This window comes from Montipora capricornis, chromosome 9 (assembly GCF_036669925.1).
Source record: "Montipora capricornis isolate CH-2021 chromosome 9, ASM3666992v2, whole genome shotgun sequence".
NCBI classification, from domain to species: domain Eukaryota; kingdom Metazoa; phylum Cnidaria; class Anthozoa; order Scleractinia; family Acroporidae; genus Montipora; species Montipora capricornis.
The window spans coordinates 43,788,263-43,795,162 of NC_090891.1; positions in this window are offsets into that span (position 1 = coordinate 43,788,263).

The window sequence follows — 6,900 nt, forward strand, 5'->3', positions numbered from 1 at the left end:
GCAACAGATCAGATTACAGTCGTGGAAGGGGGAAATAACCCCTAAACTCGGTGGGTCGACGCCGGAAAAAACCTCGAAAATATCGCATCTACCTTTCCTGTGTAGTTTCAGCAAACTCATTGGAAAAGCATACCGGTTTTGTCTCTTGCCAGATCTCAGCAGATTACTGGTTACTGCGACTTCCGGACGTTCTGTCAGCGGCATTCCCGAAACTTTTGTCCCGATTCACACACATCTCTTAACACAAATTAAATTTGGATCAGTTTTGTTAGCTTCAGTTTTTAATTATGGTTCAACTTCCTGGGAATAACACAGCTAGGTAAACTAACGCAGAAACGTTTCTTTAAAATCACATGTGAAGAGCTCGAAAAACCGAGGATCAGTTTGATTGAAGAGTTAATTTGCTTTATTTTTTCAATGCTGATGATAGCCGAGGAGTAGGAAAAAGATCTTTTTCTTTATTTGAGCACAATCCAGTCAAATCCGGGGCTTTCTAATTTACTTTTTTTTATATCACTTACTTTGGATTTAACAGGGGAAGGAAAGTATAAATATGTATGATTAAGGAAGGTAATGTTAAAAACGTTGAGTGTTTTATTCATAAGTCTGTTTGACAGCCGGTATTTGATCCCCTAAGATTTGGAAATATCATAACCTTACTTGCCATAAACTATTCGCAATTCTTATTGTAAGTACAGTTGTCTTTCTGCTACCTGGAAGGTTGGGAAAAGGTCATTTAATTTATGTTGACGCTTAAAAATTTGCTGAAAATGACACTGGACAAAAGAGTCTTAAATTTTTGCGAGAGATAAATGAAAGATGGAGAAGGCTGCATAGTGGGTATTTTTTCTTAAATCCGACAGAGAGGTCGATTGGGACAACTCGCAGCCCGTCGATCAAAATTTATGCTCCCTTGAGTCTTAAACAACCTCCACAAATGGTTACTTCCCTGGCCGATCTGTTGCACCCCAAACCTTACACCAAAGAGATTAAATATCAAAGATTTTAAAGCAGTAACAAAACCATACATTGTTTAGGAGTTAGTAGGAGAAGACGACTTGGCAAGTAGGAAATGAAGGAGTGATGTCTGATTGAAACCGTAAAAAGGGTAAAGAATGTCTAAACATTTTAACGGAGATAGTTGGTCGGTAGGAAGGTAGGTAGGTTTGGTAGTTAGGTAGGTCACAGTCGAATTAGTGGTGACCTGCGTTTTGTACCTGCCGATCGGTGAATGGCATTCACAGCGCATTCTACTTAACAGAAGTTGGGAGTACAGCATTCCAATTTCTTCTTTAAATATTCTACCATGCATGACACCGAAAAAGACTTATGGAAGTTGACAGTCTTCCTGACATGCTCTTAAATCTTCAAATAATATCATTTCATTTTCCTTGATTTGCGCATGCATAAGAAAATGATCTCAACATTGGATTTTAATGTGTTTTAGAAATGTATTTTCTGTCCTCATACGATTTCCTTTCGATAAAATTTATTAAAATTAATAAAAGGGCATTTTTCTTTAAAAAATCTTCGATTCATATACAAAGTGGTTGAAAATGTGTTTTACAGTCATTAGAATTCATGAAGCTTATGTCTTAATTCAGTTGACAAGGACCTCTTGAAAAGAGTTTATTACAACCCCTTTATGTATACAAGTCATTTAGGTTCTTTTTGCATCATACATTTTGCAATTCTATGCAACTATGCACAAGTGCTCAAACAAATCTCGTTTTTGTCGAACTGTCTTTTGATCTTGATTCTGAAAAACAATTTTTTTTCATCGAAGATTCCCTCCAATCTTCGACAAACATTTCCTTTTAGAAAGCAGCTTGTTCAAGTACGTACAGGTGTACGTAGTGGCTATCTTTACGGTAAAAATGTTGCTAGAGGCGACCGTTTTATTGAGGTTAACCATTTATCACAGTAAATTTTACCCATGAAATATGTTCAAGAAACTTCTACAACTTTGTGGTATGTATACTCTCCATGCTTAAAATATATTTTGTTTTTAAAGGGGAGAGCTAACAAATTTTTATTTAATAATTTAAGCATGTGTTGAGTTGTCCTCGGTTTCATTCATGGACCGATTCCCAGTTCAGTTCATCCTCTGTTTAAATGAGAGGCTGACCACGAAAAAATTGTGACAGTACAATTTTATGCAGATGTTCATAGTTAGGAACGACCATGTTTAAGTCGCTGCCACTAGAACATGAAGAGAAGACGAGGTTATTTTTCGTTTCTTTAAATAGGCTCCCGAAAAAAAAAAAACGATCTAATCACTGTCTAATGCGGAAAAACTATGGTGGGACGCAGGCTTGTGTTGCTTTTCCTTGTCGCCCGTCCACAAAGGAAAGCCGTTTGGTTGGATGAATATTTCTGCCTGTTCATGACGCACGCAAAATGCCATCGGTCCGAAAAGAGCTCTTCATTGTTGATGTACAAGCCCTGTGGGGCCTGGTATCTAGGAACCCCTGGTATACATGAAATAGGGAGCTTAAGCAACGACAACGGCGACGGCAACGAGAACGTCATCTCAAAATATAAATTCGCGTTATTGTAATCGCTTCGTTACTATTTCAACTTTTTTAATATGACGGGGGTGTGGTAGTTCCTCAAAAATGACGCTGGTAGGAACGGCGCTCAATTTAGGGCAGAAAATGAAAATTTATCCTCAAGTAATGACGTTGTCCATAAAACCTCAAATTTGGCTATTTCACGTTGTAGGTTTGCTGACGACGGCAAAGAAATGGACAAAAGTGAAAAGCGCACGTGTAGGGCGTGCAAAGCTATTGTTTTTGCCCACTAAATATGCAAATTTGTGACGTTCTCGTTGCCGTCGCCGTTGTCGTTGCTTACCTAAGCTCCCTATTAGGGAACTTAAGCAACGACGACGGCGACGGCACCGAGAACGTCATCTCAAAATATAAATTCGCGTCATTGTAATCACTTTGTAAACATGTCAACCCTTGTTATATGACAAGGGTGTGGTAGTTCCTCAAAAATGACATTGGTCGGAACGGCGCTTAATTTAGGGGAGAAAATGAAACTTTAGCGTCAAGTGCTGACGTTCTCCCTAAAACCTAAAATTTGACTATTTCACGTTGTTGTTTTGCTGACGACGGCAAAGAAATGGACAAAAGTGAAAAACGCACGTGCGGGGCGTGCAAAGCTATTGTTTTTGCCTACTAAATATGCACATTTGTGACGTTCTCGTTGCCGTCGCAGTTGTTGTTGCTTAAGTTCCCTAATGTCAAGTTAAGGACGGTGCCTACTATTGTTATTGCACATACGTTCTGCGCATCTCCAGATACTCGGATTTCCTATCGGTGATGCTTACTAATGCAGGGATATTTTTGCGCGTTTTAAAACTATGCAGAGAAAGTAGATCTAAGTAAGTACTCTTGGTATGCAAAAAGAAAATTGGGGGTAGCCATGCATTCTTTAGAGATAATTAAGCTTCAATTTGAGAAAGAACGCCATACAATGCTTTGTATTTTAGAGCTTTATACGAACATTGATCATGAATTATCTTTGAAAAATGCGTGGTTACCTCCAGTTTTCTTTTTGGCCGTTCAATAACACTTGTTAGGATCGACATTTCCTGCATAATCATAAACCGGGGCAAAAATATCTTTGAATTAGTAGGCACCGTCCTTAAACTAGTTTTCTTGGGGTAGACTGTGCACAGGAACTCGCCTCCTTAAATGATCCTGACACGAAAAGATTCAAGTTATTGGTGAAGAATGGAATCGAAAAACAAGATTCGCACGCGATCAACAACGTCAAATGCAAAGAACAGTATCTTGTTCCCATCGCTTGGCACGTGATCTTTGACTCACAGGGGAGGGGTAATGTTTCAGATGCCAAATTGGAAGATCAAGTTAGGGTGTTAAACGGTAAGAATCTAAGAATTGAAAATGCCAATCTTTTGCTTTCATATCAGTTAGTGCTTAAAAAGCTTATTTTGGCGTGATGTCGCTATGGAGTTATCACCTTTTTTTTCGCAGAGGTTTTTGCCGATTCATCTTTCCGCTTCATAACAGCAAGTTAAATTTATTTTCAATTAATGTAAGCTTTTTGTCAATGTTTTGTGTGTACTTGGATAACAAGGAGATACGTACGTATTGGCGAAAATTGCACTTGGCTAGTCTCTTAAAATCTCTTTTGCATTTGACATCTTTTAAGTATTTGTAATCTATGCAGCCACTTCCTGCGCAAAGAAAATGAGCAAGATTACAATATTAACTCTCAAATTCTAAATTTTATCTCGTGGACAAGGGCGTAGCTAGGGGGTCCTGGTGTGCCCGTGCATTCCCCCTCCCCCCCCATCCTTGTGACAGTCAACAACATTATACAAAGCATATCTGTGAGACTGGAACAGACTAATTTACGTGACCTGGAACTTACGTCATCTATGTGGCTATTTTTCCTCCCCCCGCACTCACTGCTTATCCGAAAAATTGTCACTTTTACTAAAAACAGGGTGGATATCGACATGACAAACCGAGGGTGACCCCCTCCCCCCCCCCCCCTTTAAAACATCCGTAGCTACGCCCCTGATGGAGTGGGGGTACTCCTTGCAGCACTAACACACAGTTTCGTAATTTATACCTGGGTTGCGTGCATGTCGCGAACGCGTTACAAGGGTGTTGGTGTGATTCACTGAGGCGAGATGTGAAATTCAAGTGCGGTTATCTAGACTCATCTATGGAACAAAGGAACGTAAAAGGCTCTTTTATGCAAAGTGACAAGGATTTTTCCCCGAATTTTAGCGTTCAATCGACAGAACAAGAAACGACGTTTGGTTTCGAAACTGTAAGCTCAAGAAGTTTGAGTTGCGAAAAAAGCTTGGGATTTCACCGGAAACAACATTAAATATTTACATTTGCAAGTTTCGGGACCCTGCTGTGATGGGGGATGCGACTTTCCCATGGCGAGGAAGAGAATCACACATACTTCATGGTGTGGCGATCCATTTTGAAACTTTGCCGCTGGTGGAAAGGAGCCTATGTATAACCTTGGAAAGAATGCAGTTCATGAGGTAATATATAAATTTAGCCAAGCCTAAAAGCGGATCTCCCGTGTTATTTATGGGGAGTCAGGGTCGCTTAGCGGTTCTCACCTCTACGACCCGGGTTCAACCCCAGCCTCGATGTCGTATATGAGCAGTCGATCTCGATCTGACTCCGAGGGTTTTCTCCGGGTACTCCGGTTTTCCTTCCTCATCAAAATCGACTCCCAGGGATAACCTCTGGTATCTCTCCCTTTTATTGTATTAAAATGAATAAAGTTTCTTTTTCTTTCTTTGTCCTTACAATAAGTCAGCCTTAGAGAAACTATGCCAGCAATAAACGTTGACAATTCACGTGGATTTTCTGTCATTTTTTGATAAAACGTTTGTTTTATGTTCCAAACTTGATTTCCTGGGGCTTTTTAGTCTCAAAAGTTCCCGAAGCTTTTCGGACCCAAAAAGCAATTCGGAAAACTAAGATATATTTATTTTGAAGAATTGATCTTTGAACATATTTTCAACACCAGAGAGAACAAAACAATTGTAAAGTTGCATGACTTGAAACGTTTTCCTTTTGAAGATACAGCGTTTTATATTCCCTGAAATACGCCCGAATAGTTTCGGGATCTTTGAGAAAAGACCCCCAGGACCTCGTTTCTCGAAAGGCCCTAAATTTCGAGATCACAATTTCCTCTGTGTCTTTAAAAGATGTTAAAAGCCCAGCTTGTTATTCGAGCGGATCGGATGACAATTTCGTAAATGGCTTTTCGAGCCGCTAAAGTTTTCGACTCGAAAGTCCCGAAAACTTTTCGGGCCCGAAAAGCCATTTGTGAAACTGCCAACCGCTCGTTTTGGAATGCCAACCTTTTAACATGTTTTAAAGGTAATAAAAAGAAAAATGACTGTGAAGTTTGATGACTTAAATCTTTTCCGTTCTTGAGATACAAAGGAAATTGTGACACCCGAAAATGGCCCGTAAAGTTTCGGGACTTCCGAGAAACGGGCCCCAGGCCCCTGACCGCTGTGATCCGTTCGCTGGTGTATCCAGCTCTACCAACCCACCCTCCCCTCTCCAATCCCGCTCCTTGTTCCTGGATTAGCTTGTGGTTCATCCCTGAAGCATAAGCAGTGCACACCAGGAGTAACATAAACATAAGCCCAAGGAGTTAGCTGTTTTTGGTGCCAGAGTGCTTTAGCATGGCGTTTAAGGCAACCGGCAAACGGCAAACGGCAAACGCGAGGCACAAATGTGCACTTTGCCAGGGATCAGAGACTTGTTGGATTTCAGCTCATTTACGGATATTAAAACCCTTTGACTCCCAGGATTGATCGGTACGTACATTCTCCTCACAATTTCAATGAAATATCAGTCAGACAGGTATTGAGAATGAAGAATATCATCAGCTTAAGAGGTGCGGTCTTGATATAACACCAAATTTTCATGACTACCCAACAAAGAAATCCATAGCACCAGTTGGGAGAATTAACGTTTCGATCGTTGGAATGAAAGGGTTAATTAAGCAACTTCTCAAAAAAGAGAGAAATATTAAAACAAGTAGCACCCTACTGATTGCCGTTCCACGTAAACGCGATGTTAAATCTCTCCGATGTCAAAACTTGTCTTCTTCGTTCTTTGAGTTTGAACCTTACTGGGCTTAAGGATGTCACTTTTCTCATGCTTCAGTGACAAGTGTGAACATCGCTGTGCGTGTGTTTAAGATCAAGCCCATGCTTGAACCAACCTTAACTCCCGCCGGCGACCTCGTTTTGTTACGTACTCCGAACAGCTCAAGCTAACACAGAAATTGTCTTTCGGCAAATTCCAGGCTTACAACCGAGTGATCTATACGGCAAAAATTACTAGTCTACCAATGAGAACACGTCACATA